Below are 19,460 nucleotides of genomic sequence, written 5' to 3' on the forward strand. Positions count from 1 at the left end.
CGTGATGTACTAATAAAAGTTAATAATAATAAACGCTTATATCATTATTCATTTCAAGACATCGACTTTGAAATATATATTAATTTCATCCTTTTTGGAACAATTATCACAGATAGAACAAAGGAGACGAGAATGTCTAAAATTCCTAATAGTTTTGAATAAATAGATTTAATTTTCTTATAACTGTAAAGTACCTCGTAATAATTCGCTGTGAGACCGTCTCAGTTACAAAACAAATAAAAATTTTAAAGTAACTCAATGTAAATTAACGTGTCATGTCGTTAGGCATAAAATCGTGATAAAAGGTCGCCTAGAAAATACTAATGATTAAAAAAATAGAAACATTTAGAAACTTTGCGATAATGCAATAACATATAAATAAAATACAAAACATACTTCTATTTGATACCTTCGAATCGCTAGATAATTACATGTATAATATGAAGCTTAAATATGTAATAAAGCATCGAGATACTGTACTGTAACATTGGATTTTAGTATTCACACTGGCCTAACAAGTACCGTCCTGTGTGCAGGCTTTAAACACTCAGCCGTATTTATCACAGTGTCCAGTACCGTTATATCTGGGCGCGGTGACGGGGTGTGTGACACCTACCAAAACACATTAAATCGGCCATTTTAATAACTACACAGTGCTTTACTGAGTATTCCACACATCCGTCGTGACGATGGCGTCAAAAACCTGGCGCGTTGATACGCAAACACGACCTGTATCCAGGCTCCGTGCAAACTTATTACAAACCTATTAACATCAGAACGAATTAATTTGTCCATTCCGTTAAGATTTAGTTACGGTGAAGGGGTCAAGTTTCTCCTGTCGTTATTGAACACAGACCTTCAGCGGACGGACGTGGGAAGGTTTGGACCAATATGGCTGAACTGTAATTAATGAAAAAACATTTTTGGCTTGGTTAGCGTCTGGAAAGTTATATTTAGTGTTTTTATTAGTTGGAATAAAAAAGAGATCACCAGAAACAATGGATAGCTTGTAAGTATGAAATTTTCTGATTTTTTTTTATATGAAATTGATTTAATAAGGCCACGTACTTACATCAGAAATATCATTTTATAAAATCTCTAACATTACAACCAAGGCGAAACGCCAATTCGCTAATCGAAAAATGGCCTCAGACTCTTGTCTGCTCATCTGTATTTGGACAATACATGATTTTTCATGTTGTTTATCTCATTTGTTGTTAACTTTACAATCAGCTTTTTGTTGAAATATATCTTCTTTTACAATTTTTATTCACGTACGATTTAAGTATAATCATTTCCCTATACAATTTTCTAACAAAAAACCTAGCAAATTAAAATGAAGAAATGGCGAAACTTTGATGTTATAGATTAGGGACACAATTTAAGTGCAGAGGTGAAGGCGCGTTGATGTTATAGGTAACCAATCTTGTCCTTTCAGAAATAACTACAGCGCCGTGTTGCTTTTCGTGCTGTTCTCTGTCCTAGAGCAGTCCCCAGGTATGGTTGATTTGATCACAGTATATTTCATACTTCACTACTCAGAACAAAGTTGTTTGAAACTTCGTTATATTGATATGGATATAACGATATCAAAAATAATAGACAAATTAAGCAATACAGCGTTAGACGTGGTCTCCTTGTACAATGAAAACCTGCAAATCAACAGCCCGCGACTGAACTGAAAATGATCTATTTTGGCGGATAAAGGTATCTATTGGTCTAGTTTTATTGTTATCTAACCCACGCTTTTTCTTTCAATTAGCATCAAAAACTGAAAGTATGATGAAAAAAAATGAACACAATTGGGAAAATAATGTCTTTTAATATTATTATTAGCTTTGTATGCGTGTTTGTCGTCTTTGGCTTCTGTAAACGCACTTTTAACAAAATTCTTTAGAAATGAATCGGTAAGGAATCATTAAGCCAAGCGTTGTTTGTAAATGTATCAGTATGGCATAATAAAATACCGGTGACGCGTTCGGATTAGCGACTTTCCCTCAAACTGTTACTGCTTTAAATAGCTAGAAATGCCTATATTATTCAGTCTATCTAAACTGCAAAATGTAACAAAAGATATTTAGTCGGCTAGATGGAACAAATCTTTTAACGCTGAAAATGAAATAAGCATAACTAGGAAAATAAATTTTGATGCAATAAAGGTGTATATTATATAAACAGATGATAGTGGCCGAGAGGATAACGTTTTGATTGGCTACACAACCATTCGAGATTCAGTAGTGAGTGTTTAGCTATCCGTGTTTCTTGATCATAACAGAAAGGGGAAACAGCAGCTATGTAAGGTTTAAGACCCTGTTTAATTAAACTAGTGATTTTTATACGCCTATATAAGACCTTGTAAGGAAAATGACGACTGTAGATTATGACATGCAATTATGGCACATATAGTCAAAAGTAATAGCTAAGGTTAGGATAGATGCATGTTCAAGTACACCTAAGAAGTGATATAGAGGCATACAAAAAATCAATAGTTTAAACAGGGTCTCAAACCTCAAAATGCTAATTAAACATATGTACACAATTATACAGGGATAGTTTACAAAACTGACTAAACCATAATGCATTCTCGATGCGCATATCTTTCTAAGCATTTGCCGGAAATTACTTTTACAAACGGCACTACTTCGTCCAAATCTCACTTGTTCCAATGGCAATCTAACTTGTGTCATCTTTTTAGCAGATATTAAGTTGATTTCGATTTACTAAGTAAGTTGAGTACCTCTCTCCCGATTTTATTTACAGTCTGGTGTCAGAATACAACACTATCTGCTACAAGTACTGCGGCCTACTTTACATCTGACGGCTATCCGACGGCCTACTCAAAGTAAGTCTGACGAAAACAGTTGAATTTGAACTTAATATACAGTTATAAAATTTTAATTGTATTAAACGGATAATATTTCTCCTGGTTCTATGCGAAATCCATTTCGTTTTTATTGTTTGCTGAATAGTTTTAAGAATCATTGCAGAGGTTAGTCATACCTTAACTCCGTAGTAAAGCATAACATATTTTAAGGACAAAATTTAAGCTAGGGAGCCTTTTGAAAAATCTGTAATGCTTTCCTGTGGATAATTTGAAGTTAAGATATTCCTTCAAGTAAGGAACGTTCATTAAAACGGGTCATGTTTCTTAAGACTTAATAATATTTTAACAGCAATGTAACGTACACCTGGCTACTGGAATCGAATGACGTCAACGAGGTCGTCAAGATCGAAGTGGTGGACTGTCAGATCGAATACATCGACGCCAAGGTTCCCGTCTGCCAATTGGATACCCTCACCATATATGACGGTAAGTACAAATACTCGTCCTGCTGTATAACGTCTTTATCATCGTTAGGTGCCTATGACAATGCCACCCTGCTGTACTCGTCCTGTTGTATAACGTCTTTATTTATCATCGTTAGGTGTCTATGACAACGCCACCCAGCTGTACTCGTCCTGCTGTATAACGTCTTTATTTATCATCGTTAGGTGCCTATGACAACGCCACCCAGCTGTACTCGTCCTGCTGTATAACGTCTTTATTTATCATCGTTAGGTGCCTATGACAACGCCACCCAGCTGTACTCGTCCTGCTGTATAACGTCTTTATTTATCATCGTTAGGTGTCTATGACAATGCCACCCAGCTGTACTCGTCCTGCTGTATAACGTCTTTATTTATCATCGTTAGATGTCTATGACAATGCCACCCAGCTGTACTCGTCCTGCTGTATAACGTCTTTATTTATCATCGTTAGGTGTCTATGACAATGCCACCCAGCTGTACTCGTCCTGCTGTATAACGTCTTTATTTATCATCGTTAGGTGCCTATGACAATGCCACCCAGCTGTACTCGTCCTGTTGTATAACGTCATTATTTATCATCGTTAGGTGCCTATGACAATGCCACCCAGCTGTACTCGTCCTGTTGTATAACGTCTTTATTTATCATCGTTAGGTGCCTATGACAACGCCACCCAGCTGTACTCGTCCTGCTGTATAACGTCTTTATTTATCATCGTTAGGTGTCTATGACAATGCCACCCAGCTGTACTCGTCCTGCTGTATAACGTCTTTATTTATCATCGTTAGGTGTCTATGACAATGCCACCCAGCTGTACTCGTCCTGTTGTATAACGTCTTTATTTATCATCGTTAGGTGTCTATGACAATGCCACCCAGCTGTACTCGTCCTGTTGTATAACGTCTTTATTTATCATCGTTAGGTGTCTATGACAATGCCACCCAGCTGTACTCGTCCTGCTGTATAACGTCTTTATTTATCATCGTTAGGTGCCTATGACAATGCCACCCAGCTGTACTCGTCCTGCTGTATAACGTCTTTATTTATCATCGTTAGGTGCCTATGACAATGCCACCCAGCTGTACTCGTCCTGTTGTATAACGTCTTTATTTATCATCGTTAGGTGCCTATGACAATGCCACCCAGCTGTACTCGTCTGTTGCTTATAACGTCTTTATAACGTCTTTATTTATCATCGTTAGGTGTCTATGACAATGCCACCCAGCTGTACTCGTCCTGCTGTATAACGTCTTTATTTATCATCGTTAGGTGTCTATGACAATGCCACCCAGCTGTACTCGTCCTGCTGTATAACGTCTTTATTTATCATCGTTAGGTGTCTATGACAATGCCACCCAGCTGTACTCGTCCTGCTGTATAACGTCTTTATTTATCATCGTTAGGTGTCTATGACAATGCCACCCAGCTGTACTCGTCCTGCTGTATAACGTCTTTATTTATCATCGTTAGGTGTCTATGACAATGCCACCCCACCCAGCTGTACTCGTCCTGCTGTATAACGTCTTTATTTATCATCGTTAGGTGTCTATGACAATGCCACCCAGCTGTACTCGTCCTGCTGTATAACGTCTTTATTTATCATCGTTAGGTGCCTATGACAACGCCACCCAGCTGTACTCGTCCTGCTGTATAACGTCTTTATTTATCATCGTTAGGTGCCTATGACAATGCCACCCAGCTGTACTCGTCCTGTTGTATAACGTCTTTATTTATCATCGTTAGGTGTCTATGACAATGCCACCCAGCTGTACTCGTCCCTGTTGTATAACGTCTTTATTTATCATCGTTAGGTGTCTATGACAATGCCACCCAGCTGTACTCGTCCTGCTGTATAACGTCTTTATTTATCATCGTTAGGTGCCTATGACAATGCCACCCAGCTGTACTCGTCCTGCTGTATAACGTCTTTATTTATCATCGTTAGGTGTCTATGACAATGCCACCCAGCTGTACTCGTCCTGCTGTATAACGTCTTTATTTATCATCGTTAGGTGTCTATGACAATGCCACCCAGCTGTACTCGTCCTGCTGTATAACGTCTTTATTTATCATCGTTAGGTGCCTATGACAATGCCACCCAGCTGTACTCGTCCTGTTGTATAACGTCTTTATTTATCATCGTTAGGTGTCTATGACAATGCCACCCAGCTGTACTCGTCCTGCTGTATAACGTCTTTATTTATCATCGTTAGGTGTCTATGACAATGCCACCCAGCTGTACTCGTCCTGCTATATAACGTCTTTATTTATCATCGTTAGATGTCTATGACAATGCCACCCAGCTGTACTCGTCCTGCTGTATAACGTCTTTATTTATCATCGTTAGGTGCCTATGACAATGCCACCCAGCTGTACTCGTCCTGTTGTATAACGTCTTTATTTATCATCGTTAGGTGTCTATGACAATGCCACCCAGCTGTACTCGTCCTGCTGTATAACGTCTTTATTTATCATCGTTAGGTGTCTATGACAATGCCACCCAGCTGTACTCGTCCTGCTGTATAACGTCTTTATTTATCATCGTTAGGTGTCTATGACAATGCCACCCAGCTGTACTCGTCCTGTGTATAACGTCTTTATTTATCATCGTTAGGTGTCTATGACAATGCCACCCAGCTGTACTCGTCCTGCTGTATAACGTCTTTATTTATCATCGTTAGGTGCCTATGACAATGCCACCCAGCTGTACTCGTCCTGTTGTATAACGTCTTTATTTATCATCGTTAGGTGTCTATGACAATGCCACCCAGCTGTACTCGTCCTGCTGTATAACGTCTTTATTTATCATCGTTAGGTGTCTATGACAATGCCACCCAGCTGTACTCGTCCTGCTGTATAACGTCTTTATTTATCATCGTTAGGTGCCTATGACAATGCCACCCAGCTGTACTCGTCCTGCTGTATAACGTCTTTATTTATCATCGTTAGGTGTCTATGACAATGCCACCCAGCTGTACTCGTCCTGCTGTATAACGTCTTTATTTATCATCGTTAGGTGTCTATGACAATGCCACCCAGCTGTACTCGTCCTGTTGTATAACGTCTTTATTTATCATCGTTAGGTGTCTATGACAATGCCACCCAGCTGTACTCGTCTTGCTGTATAACGTCTTTATTTATCATCGTTAGGTGTCTATGACAATGCCACCCAGCTGTACTCGTCCTGTTGTATAACGTCTTTATTTATCATCGTTAGGTGTCTATGACAATGCCACCCAGCTGTACTCGTCCTGTTGTATAACGTCTTTATTTATCATCGTTAGGTGCCTATGACAATGCCACCCAGCTGTACTCGTCCTGTTGTATAACGTCTTTATTTATCATCGTTAGGTGCCTATGACAATGCCACCCAGCTGTACTCGTCCTGTTGTATAACGTCTTTATTTATCATCGTTAGGTGTCTATGACAATGCCACCCAGCTGTACTCGTCCTGCTGTATAACGTCTTTATTTATCATCGTTAGGTGTCTATGACAATGCCACCCAGCTGTACTCGTCCTGCTGTATAACGTCTTTATTTATCATCGTTAGGTGTCTATGACAATGCCACCCAGCTGTACTCGTCCTGTTGTATAACGTCTTTATTTATCATCGTTAGGTGCCTATGACAATGCCACCCAGCTGTACTCGTCCTGTTGTATAACGTCTTTATTTATCATCGTTAGGTGCCTATGACAATGCCACCCAGCTGTACTCGTCCTGCTGTATAACGTCTTTATTTATCATCGTTAGGTGTCTATGACAATGCCACCCAGCTGTACTCGTCCTGCTGTATAACGTCTTTATTTATCATCGTTAGGTGCCTATGACAATGCCACCCAGCTGTACTCGTCCTGCTGTATAACGTCATTATTTATCATCGTTAGGTGCCTATGACAATGCCACCCAGCTGTACTCGTCCTGCTGTATAACGTCTTTATTTATCATCGTTAGGTGTCTATGACAATGCCACCCAGCTGTACTCGTCCTGCTGTATAACGTCTTTATTTATCATCGTTAGGTGTCTATGACAATGCCACCCAGCTGTACTCGTCCTGCTGTATAACGTCTTTATTTATCATCGTTAGGTGTCTATGACAATGCCACCCAGCTGTACTCGTCCTGCTGTATAACGTCTTTATTTATCATCGTTAGGTGCCTATGACAATGCCACCCAGCTGTACTCGTCCTGCTGTATAACGTCTTTATTTATCATCGTTAGGTGTCTATGACAATGCCACCCAGCTGTACTCGTCCTGTTGTATAACGTCTTTATTTATCATCGTTAGGTGTCTATGACAATGCCACCCAGCTGTACTCGTCCTGCTGTATAACGTCTTTATTTATCATCGTTAGGTGTCTATGACAATGCCACCCAGCTGTACTCGTCCTGCTGTATAACGTCTTTATTTATCATCGTTAGGTGTCTATGACAATGCCACCCAGCTGTACTCGTCCTGCTGTATAACGTCTTTATTTATCATCGTTAGGTGTCTATGACAATGCCACCCAGCTGTACTCGTCCTGCTGTATAACGTCTTTATTTATCATCGTTAGGTGTCTATGACAATGCCACCCAGCTGTACTCGTCCTGCTGTATAACGTCTTATTTATCATCGTTAGGTGTCTATGACAATGCCACCGCTGTATCGTCTGTGTATAACGTTTTTATCATCGTTAGGTGCCTATGACAATGCCACCCAGCTGTACTCGTCCTGCTGTATAACGTCTTTATTTATCATCGTTAGGTGTCTATGACAATGCCACCCAGCTGTACTCGTCCTGTTGTATAACGTCTTTATTTATCATCGTTAGGTGTCTATGACAATGCCACCCAGCTGTACTCGTCCTGTTGTATAACGTCTTTATTTATCATCGTTAGGTGTCTATGACAATGCCACCCAGCTGTACTCGTCCTGTTGTATAACGTCTTTATTTATCATCGTTAGGTGTCTATGACAATGCCACCCAGCTGTACTCGTCCTGCTGTATAACGTCTTTATTTATCATCGTTAGGTGTCTATGACAATGCCACCCAGCTGTACTCGTCCTGCTGTATAACGTCTTTATTTATCATCGTTAGGTGCCTATGACAATGCCACCCAGCTGTACTCGTCCTGTTGTATAACGTCTTTATTTATCATCGTTAGGTGTCTATGACAATGCCACCCAGCTGTACTCGTCCTGCTGTATAACGTCTTTATTTATCATCGTTAGGTGTCTATGACAATGCCACCCAGCTGTACTCGTCCTGCTGTATAACGTCTTTATTTATCATCGTTAGGTGTCTATGACAATGCCACCCAGCTGTACTCGTCCTGCTATATAACGTCTTTATTTATCATCGTTAGGTGCCTATGACAATGCCACCCAGCTGTACTCGTCCTGCTGTATAACGTCTTTATTTATCATCGTTAGGTGTCTATGACAATGCCACCCAGCTGTACTCGTCCTGCTGTATAACGTCTTTATTTATCATCGTTAGGTGCCTATGACAATGCCACCCAGCTGTACTCGTCCTGCTGTATAACGTCTTTATTTATCATCGTTAGGTGTCTATGACAATGCCACCCAGCTGTACTCGTCCTGCTGTATAACGTCTTTATTTATCATCGTTAGGTGTCTATGACAATGCCACCCAGCTGTACTCGTCCTGCTGTATAACGTCTTTATTTATCATCGTTAGGTGTCTATGACAATGCCACCCAGCTGTACTCGTCCTGTTGTATAACGTCTTTATTTATCATCGTTAGGTGCCTATGACAATGCCACCCAGCTGTACTCGTCCTGCTGTATAACGTCTTTTATTTATCATCGTTAGGTGCCTATGACAATGCCACCCAGCTGTACTCGTCCTGCTGTATAACGTCTTTATTTATCATCGTTAGGTGTCTATGACAATGCCACCCAGCTGTACTCGTCCTGTTGTATAACGTCTTTATTTATCATCGTTAGGTGTCTATGACAATGCCACCCAGCTGTACTCGTCCTGCTGTATAACGTCTTTATTTATCATCGTTAGGTGTCTATGACAATGCCACCCAGCTGTACTCGTCCTGCTGTATAACGTCTTTATTTATCATCGTTAGGTGCCTATGACAATGCCACCCAGCTGTACTCGTCCTGTTGTATAACGTCTTTATTTATCATCGTTAGGTGTCTATGACAATGCCACCCAGCTGTACTCGTCCTGCTGTATAACGTCTTTATTTATCATCGTTAGGTGCCTATGACAATGCCACCCAGCTGTACTCGTCCTGTTGTATAACGTCTTTATTTATCATCGTTAGGTGTCTATGACAATGCCACCCAGCTGTACTCGTCCTGCTGTATAACGTCTTTATTTATCATCGTTAGGTGTCTATGACAATGCCACCCAGCTGTACTCGTCCTGCTGTATAACGTCTTTATTTATCATCGTTAGGTGCCTATGACAATGCCACCCAGCTGTACTCGTCCTGCTGTATAACGTCTTTATTTATCATCGTTAGGTGCCTATGACAATGCCACCCAGCTGTACTCGTCCTGCTGTATAACGTCTTTATTTATCATCGTTAGGTGTCTATGACAATGCCACCCAGCTGTACTCGTCCTGCTGTATAACGTCTTTATTTATCATCGTTAGGTGTCTATGACAATGCCACCCAGCTGTACTCGTCCTGCTGTATAACGTCTTTATTTATCATCGTTAGGTGTCTATGACAATGCCACCCAGCTGTACTCGTCCTGCTGTATAACGTCTTTATTTATCATCGTTAGGTGTCTATGACAATGCCACCCAGCTGTACTCGTCCTGCTGTATAACGTCTTTATTTATCATCGTTAGGTGTCTATGACAATGCCACCCAGCTGTACTCGTCCTGCTGTATAACGTCTTTATTTATCATCGTTAGGTGTCTATGACAATGCCACCCAGCTGTACTCGTCCTGCTGTATAACGTCTTTATTTATCATCGTTAGGTGTCTATGACAATGCCACCCAGCTGTACTCGTCCTGCTGTATAACGTCTTTATTTATCATCGTTAGGTGTCTATGACAATGCCACCCAGCTGTACTCGTCCTGCTGTATAACGTCTTTATTTATCATCGTTAGGTGTCTATGACAATGCCACCCAGCTGTACTCGTCCTGTTGTATAACGTCTTTATTTATCATCGTTAGGTGTCTATGACAATGCCACCCAGCTGTACTCGTCCTGCTGTATAACGTCTTTATTTATCATCGTTAGGTGTCTATGACAATGCCACCCAGCTGTACTCGTCCTGCTGTATAACGTCTTTATTTATCATCGTTAGGTGTCTATGACAATGCCACCCAGCTGTACTCGTCCTGCTGTATAACGTCTTTATTTATCATCGTTAGGTGTCTATGACAATGCCACCCAGCTGTACTCGTCCTGTTGTATAACGTCTTTATTTATCATCGTTAGGTGCCTATGACAATGCCACCCAGCTGTACTCGTCCTGTTGTATAACGTCTTTATTTATCATCGTTAGGTGCCTATGACAATGCCACCCAGCTGTACTCGTCCTGTTGTATAACGTCTTTATTTATCATCGTTAGGTGCCTATGACAATGCCACCCAGCTGTACTCGTCCTGTTGTATAACGTCTTTATTTATCATCGTTAGGTGCCTATGACAATGCCACCCAGCTGTACTCGTCCTGTTGTATAACGTCTTTATTTATCATCGTTAGGTGTCTATGACAATGCCACCCAGCTGTACTCGTCCTGCTGTATAACGTCTTTATTTATCATCGTTAGGTGCCTATGACAATGCCACCCAGCTGTACTCGTCCTGTTGTATAACGTCTTTATTTATCATCGTTAGGTGTCTATGACAATGCCACCCAGCTGTACTCGTCCTGCTGTATAACGTCTTTATTTATCATCGTTAGGTGTCTATGACAATGCCACCCAGCTGTACTCGTCCTGCTGTATAACGTCTTTATTTATCATCGTTAGGTGCCTATGACAATGCCACCCAGCTGTACTCGTCCTGCTGTATAACGTCTTTATTTATCATCGTTAGGTGTCTATGACAATGCCACCCAGCTGTACTCGTCCTGCTGTATAACGTCTTTATTTATCATCGTTAGGTGTCTATGACAATGCCACCCAGCTGTACTCGTCCTGCTGTATAACGTCTTTATTTATCATCGTTAGGTGTCTATGACAATGCCACCCAGCTGTACTCGTCCTGTTGTATAACGTCTTTATTTATCATCGTTAGGTGCCTATGACAATGCCACCCAGCTGTACTCGTCCTGCTGTATAACGTCTTTATTTATCATCGTTAGGTGCCTATGACAATGCCACCCAGCTGTACTCGTCCTGCTGTATAACGTCTTTATTTATCATCGTTAGGTGCCTATACTATGACAATGTACCACCCTGGTATAAGCTGTACTCGTCCTGACAATGTATAACGTCTTTATCGTTATTATCATCGTTAGGTGTCTATGACAATGCCACCCAGCTGTACTCGTCCTGCTGTATAACGTCTTTATTTATCATCGTTAGGTGTCTATGACAATGCCACCCAGCTGTACTCGTCCTGCTGTATAACGTCTTTATTTATCATCGTTAGGTGCCTATGACAATGCCACCCAGCTGTACTCGTCCTGCTGTATAACGTCTTTATTTATCATCGTTAGGTGCCTATGACAATGCCACCCAGCTGTACTCGTCCTGTTGTATAACGTCATTATTTATCATCGTTAGGTGCCTATGACAATGCCACCCAGCTGTACTCGTCCTGTTGTATAACGTCTTTATTTATCATCGTTAGGTGCCTATGACAATGCCACCCAGCTGTACTCGTCCTGCTGTATAACGTCTTTATTTTATCATCGTTAGGTGTCTATGACAATGCCACCCAGCTGTACTCGTCCTGCTGTATAACGTCTTTATTTATCATCGTTAGGTGCCTATGACAATGCCACCCAGCTGTACTCGTCCTGCTGTATAACGTCTTTATTTATATCGTTATCTATGATAGCTGTATCGTCTATGTAATAACGTCATTATTTATCAATGCCTACAGACAACGCCACCCAGCTGTACTCGTCCTGCTGTATAACGTGCCTCGTTAGGTGCCTATGACAATGCCACCCAGCTGTACTCGTCCTGTTTTGTATAACGTCTTTATTTATCATCGTTCTATATTTTAGGTGCCTATGACTGTAATGTCCTTTATTTATCATCCACCCAGCTGTACTGGTATAACGTCCTGCCTGTATACAACGTCGGTCCCTGCTGTAATAACGTGTCTTTATTTATCATCGTTAGGTGTCTATGACAATGCCACCCAGCTGTACTGATTGTGAGAAAGACCTGCTGTATTAACATTATTTATCATCGATAGGTGCCCTATGAACAATGCCACCCAGCTGGTACTCGTCCCTGCTGTAATAATTTTATCATCGTCTATAGCCACCCAGCTTGTCCTAATTTTGACAATGAACAATGCTACCCATCCTGTAACTCGTCCTATTTTGTATAACGTCTTTATTAGACATATCATACACGTTAGTCCAAAAATGCTGTCTATGCTCCTGTCGGGCGGTGGAGCGATCTTTAATGATACTCCGTCAGTCGTAAAACTATGATGTAACAAACCTTATTTTACTACGGATATAACAGGTAAAGTGAAATGTATTTCACTAAGTCGGCCTTTACTAACAAGAGTTCTATCAGGTACATTTTGACACTTCTTTATGTCCTCCTTTAAAGTTATTGTTGAGTAACATTTGAAGTCGAATGACAGGTATATTAGATATAATTTCAACAATAGCACCAATAACGTATTACATGTATAATAATTCATATAGTTCAGCTTCTATCATTTCTCCTTCAAAATGATTGCTCACACTTAAAGCAAGCAACACGTTATCTATTCTAGATTTTCTTTATTTGGACAGAATGCAACGTCAGTTGTTAAGGAAAAACAGTATTCCATCACTTGCATCTAAATCTTTTGCAGGTATATTTTGACCAATTTGCTCTTCTTAGAAATTCCCGAAATTCTGTGTTTCCCCTCTCTGTCCAATTTAATTAAACTCTAAAATGGAAGAATAAGATAAAAGTGATAAAAAAAATTGATAATACGCAAATCAAACAAAGACTATCATCGTTTCCTTCTAGATACAACTGTTGCTGCAGCCAGTAGCATTTTCATAGCTGTTGGAGTTGTCGTCGTTTTGATAGTTGGTGGTGCTTTCATCGCTGCATATTTCGTCTACAAACTCAAAATGTCAAGACGGAACGAAGCAACGAATTAACCCTCAAGGCGCAGAGGGACACTCGGGGATCGAGGACAATGCCCACGGCGTAGACAACAATGCCTTTACGGGGCAGTATGAGAAACAGCCCTTAGAAGGTACAGAGTATCCGGCCCCTCCTCCAAAGCCCTGGACAGAAGAGGGAGGAATGAAAGACCCCGATCTGGAGAATACAGAAAGGAACGTCTTTGTCAAGGAGTCGTTTCCTACAACCCAGCCGAAGAAGAAAATATTACCGCCTCTGCAAAACGTAACCATATCAACTACCAATCAAATGTCAGAAAGTGATCCTCAAAGAAGTATGAGCCCAGTTGGTTAAACTGTCATCTATTCTTGCTGTTGACCTGACACAATGACCCCTTAACTTTTGTTTCGGCTGTGTTACTCTTCCTTAACTTTTGTTTCGACGTGTCAACCCGGTTGAATAACTCGTTGACATTAACTTTTGTGTTTAAGTGTCCATCCGGCTGTAAAACTCGTCATAAACTTTTGTTTTGACGTCAACCCGGCTGTATAACTCGTCGACATAACTTTTGTTTTGACGTCAACCCGGCTGTATAACTCGTCGAAATAACTTTTGTGTTGACGTATCAACCCGGCTGTATAACTCGTCGACATAACTTTTGTGTTGACGTGTCAACCCGGCTGTGTAACTCCTCGTCATAAACTTTTGTTTAGACGTGTCAACCCGGCTGTATAACTCCTCGACATAACTTTTGTGTTGACGTGTCAACCCGGCCGTATAACTCGTCGACATAACTTTTGTGTTGACGTGTCAACCCGGCTGTATAACTCCTCGTCATAAACTTTTGTGTTGACGTATCAACCCGGCTGTATAACTCCTCGACATAACTTTTGTGTTAATGTGTCAACCCGGCCGTATAACTCGTCGACATAACTTTGTGTTGATGTGTCAACCGGCTGTGTAACTCCTCGTCATAACTTTTGTGTTGACGTGTCAACCCGGCCGTATAACTCGACGACATAACTTTTGTGTTGATGTGTCAACCCGGCTGTATAACTCTCGACATAACTTTTGTGTTGACGTATCAACCCGGCTGTATAACTCCTCGACATAACTTTTGTGTTGATGTGTCAACCCGGCTGTATAACTCGTCGACATAACTTTTGTGTTGATGTGTTGTGTTGACGTTCAACCCGGCTGTATAACTCGTCGACATAACTTTTGTGTTGACGTGTCAACCCGGCTGTATAACTCCTCGACATAACTTTTGTGTTAAGTGTGTCAACCCGGCTTTTGTGTATAACTCGTCGACATAACTTTTGTGTTAACGTGTCAACCCGGCTGTACAACTCGTAACGACATAACTTTTGTGTTCGTCGACTAGATCATAACCTTCCATCTGTTGTCGATTATGGAGCTGTGTGTTTTGTGTCTTATTAAGAAGCACCGTGGTGTATAACTCGATAATCACCTAACTGGTTTTGAAATGTTGGAATCAGACATTGTGCGAAGATACAATTATTATCAAGTCAACTTTTAGTGATGTTTTAATATTCTAATCACTGGTGGCCAGTTTATGTCGTGTAAAACGTCCAAACGTTCTTCATATGTGACTTTAGTGTACAAAATCGGTGTTTTTCCTTTTGACATAATGTAAAGTCAATAAAAAAAATATTTATTATTTTTTATTCATGAAAATTTGGTTCATCTTAAAGCAACGGTCTTGTCTCAGGATAAAAGGGTTTCTTTGGGTGACAAATGGAAAATAAACTTGAAATAACGACCCCGTACGTACATTGTCACTTTATGAAGTTGTAGCCTCTCATCATATATATATATGTAGGAATAGCGTTCCTCTCCAAATACTTTGTCTGTTGCTACCTTTAAACTGTTGTTTTCAATGCGTTTGCGAATTAAAAAAAACAAAGACGGGCATAATCAATGTAACAACATTAACATAAATATTTAAAATTCACTTAATATTAACATTGACAATATAAATCCAATAGCCAAACACATAGGTTAATAAAACATGTATTAACATGGCGCAGTGTTAAAATCGACAGTCGTAAAATATACATCCATATCAATATTGCCTTCAATATGTAATCATACATTACAGAAATATGTTTTCTTTAAAACCAAGTACAAATATAACTCCATCCTATAATTATGTTATCTATAAAAATACGTACAACAAGGTTGTATCTAAATCTAAATACTTAATCTGGTTCTGGTATATATCTGAAGAATAAAAAACATTTATTATAATAAGTACTTCAAAACTATCAAAAAATCCGTTCATCTTTTATACCTTACGAATGTCCCAAGTACATTCAGAATGTTTCGGCACCCTTCCTGCATATTTGTACACTTCTAATATTTCACCTTTGTAAGTAAATTAACCTAATATTTTAGCGATTGAACTGTTTCTGTTCTATCATACTGTCCTGCGTTTTACTCTATGTTCTACATTAGGAGAGATGCGGTATATCTTACCATTGGGGTCGATAATGTCAAATGTTTTTAGTTTATGTTTTTCATTAAAACATTTAAGTATTGTTTGATATTTATCTCCTTCGTGATCACATACGATAAATGATCTTTTAAATACTTCAAACTGTTTTTGATTTTCAAAATTTAACTTTAACGCGATTTGATAATGTTAATAAGCTATAGTTTTTAACTTATCGTTAATAGCGCACTTTTTATCACTTCTTGAACAATTGTATATTAAACAAAATAAATGGTTTTTTTTTAATTTCAAACGCAGGTGGTTTTATGTTTCCTGCATCTTCCTAATTGTCACTTAATAGTTGAACATCACTAATCCACGCGGCAAGATATCAGAATGAACTCATATTGTTAACAAGGATCAATTTACACAGGGATTATTGCATTTGTGGTGTTACAACTTAGTCCATTGGAATACGTGTTCTGGTGCTATAACTTAGACCATATTAGTATAGGTGTTCTGGTGTTATAACTAAGACCATTAGTATACATGTCCTGGTGTTATAACTTAGACCATTAGTATACGTGTTCTGGTGTTATAACTAAGACCATTAGTATACGTGTTCTGGTGTTATAACTTAGACCATTAGTATACGTGTTCTGGTGTTATAACTTAGACAATTAGTATACGTGTTCTGGTGTTATAACTTAGGTCATTAGTATACGTGTTCTGGTGTTATAACTTAGACCATTAGTATACGTGTTCTGGTGTTATAACTTAGGCCATTAGTATACGTGTTCTGGTGTTATAACTTAGGCCATTAGTATACGTGTTCTGGTGTTATAACTTAGGCCATTTGTATACGTGTCCTGTTGTTATAACTTACGCCATTAGTATACGTGTCCTGTTGTTATAACTTAGACCATTAGTATACGTGTTCTGGTGTTATAACTTAGACAATTAGTATACGTGTTCTGGTGTTATAACTTAGGCCATTTGGATGTATACGTGTCCTGGTGTGTTATAAACCTTACTTAGGCCATTAGTATACGTGTCCTGATGTGTATAACTTAGACCATTAGTATACGTGTCTGGTGTGTTATAACTTACGACCATTAAGTATAAGTGTGATTCTGGTGTTATAATACACTTAAGATACGTGTTCTGGGTGTTATAACTTAGATCATTAGTATACGTGTTCTGGTGTTATAACTTAGGCCATTAGTATACGTGTCCTGGTGTTATACATAAGACCATTAGTATACGTGTCCTGGTGTTATACATAAGACCATTAGTATACGTGTTCTCGTGTGATAACTTACGCCATTAGTATACGTGTTCTCGTGTGATAACTTAGTAGCCATTAGTATACGCTGTCCTCTGGTGTTATAACATTAGGCCATTAGTATAAGTGGCCTGGTGTTATACATTACAGACCATTAGTATACGTGTTCTGGTGTTATAACTTAGGACCATTAGTATGGTGTGTATACTTACCGGGTGTTAGCCAAACTTAGACCATTAGACCATATAACGTGTTCTTGGTGTTTGTTATAACTTTAGATACCATTTAGTATACGTGTTCTGGTGTTATATAAACTTAGGGCCATTAGTATACGTGTTCTGTGTGTTATAGACGATTTAGGCCATTAGTATACGTGTCCCTGGTATTATAACTTAGGCCATTTGTATGACGTGTCCTGGTGTTATAACTTTAACGCAATTAGTATACGTGTCCTGGTGTTTATAATTAAGACCATTAGTATACGTGTTTCTGGTGTTATAACTTAGGACCATTTGTATACGTGTTCAGGTGTTATAACTCTTACGCCATTAGTATACGTGTCCTAAAACCAAGTTATAAATTTAGTTAGACCATTAGTATACGTGTCCTGTATTATAACTTAGGACCAATAGTATGTATACGTGTTCTGGTGTTATAACTTAGGCCATTAGTATACGTGTTCTGGTGTTATAACTTAGGGCCATTAGTATACGTGTTCCTGTTGTTATAACCTTAGACCATTTAGTATGCGTGTCCTGTTGTTTAACTTTAGACCATTAGTATTTACGTGTCCTGGTTTTATAACTTAGGTCATTAGTATACGTGTTCTGGTGTTATAACTTAGGGCCATTTGTATTACGTGTCCTGGTGTTATAACTTACGCCATTAGTATACGTGTCCTGTTGTTATAACTTAGACCATTAGTATACGTGTCCTGGTGTTATAACTTAGGCCATTAGTATACGTGTTCTGGTGTTATAACTTAGACCATTAGTATACGTGTTCTGGTGTTATAACTTAGGCCATTAGTATACGTGTTCTGGTGTTATAACATTAGATAAACGTGTCCTGGTGTTATAACTTAGACCATTAGTATACGTGTTCTGGTGTTATAACTTAGGCCATTAGTATACGTGTTCCTGGTTATAACTTAGTATACGTGTTCTGGTGTTATAACTTAAACCTGGTTCTGGTGTTATAACTTAGGACCATTAGTATACGTGTTCTTTCTGGTGTTATAACTTAGGCCATTAGTATACGTGTCTGGTGTTATAACTTAGGACCATTAGTATAACGTGTTTCTGGTGTTATAACTTAGACCATTAGTATACGTGTCCCTGGTGTTATAACTTACGCCATTGTATACTTCTTGGTGTTATAACTTAGGCCATTAGTATACGTGTTCTGGTGTTATAACTTAGGCCATTAGTATACGTGTTCTGGTGTTATAACTTAGACCATTAGTATACGTGTTCTGGTGTTATAACTTAGACCATTAGTATACGTGTTCTGGTGTTATAACCTAGACCATTAGTATACGTGTTCTGGTGTTATAACTTATACGTGTTCTGGTGTTATAACCTAGACCATTAGTATACGTGTTCTGGTGTTATAACTTAGACCATTAGTATACGTGTTCTGGTGTTATAACTTAGACCATTAGTATACGTGTTCTGGTGTTATAACTTAGACCATTAGTATACGTGTTCTGGTGTTATAACTTAGACCATTAGTATACGTGTTCTGGTGTTATAACTTAGGTCATTAGTATACGTGTCCCTGGTGTTATAACCTAGACCATTAGTAATACGTGTTCTGGTGTTATAACTTAGACCATTAGTATACGTGTTCTGGTGTTATAACTTAGGTTCATTAGTATACGTGTCCTGGTGTTATAACTTAGACCATTAGTATACGTGTTCTGGTGTTATAACTTAGACCATTAGTATACGTGTTCTGGTGTTATAACTTAGGCCATTAGTATACGTGTTCTGGTGTTATAACTTAGACCATTAGTATACGTGTTCTGGTGTTATAACTTAGGCCATTAGTATACGTGTTCTGGTGTTATAACTTAGACCATTAGTATACGTGTTCTGGTGTTATAACTTAGGCCATTAGTATACGTGTTCTGGTGTTATAACTTACGCCATTAGTATACGTGT

General features: G+C 39.3%; 1 pseudogene; it reads left to right on the forward strand.

Moving 5' to 3' along the window:
• Positions 1 to 1,142: 1,142 nt before the first annotated feature.
• LOC138327029 (uncharacterized) lies at positions 1,143 to 14,479 on the forward strand (annotated as a pseudogene).
• Positions 14,480 to 19,460: the final 4,981 nt, after the last annotated feature.

This window comes from Argopecten irradians, chromosome 7, assembly GCF_041381155.1.
Source record: "Argopecten irradians isolate NY chromosome 7, Ai_NY, whole genome shotgun sequence".
Lineage (NCBI taxonomy): Eukaryota > Metazoa > Mollusca > Bivalvia > Pectinida > Pectinidae > Argopecten > Argopecten irradians.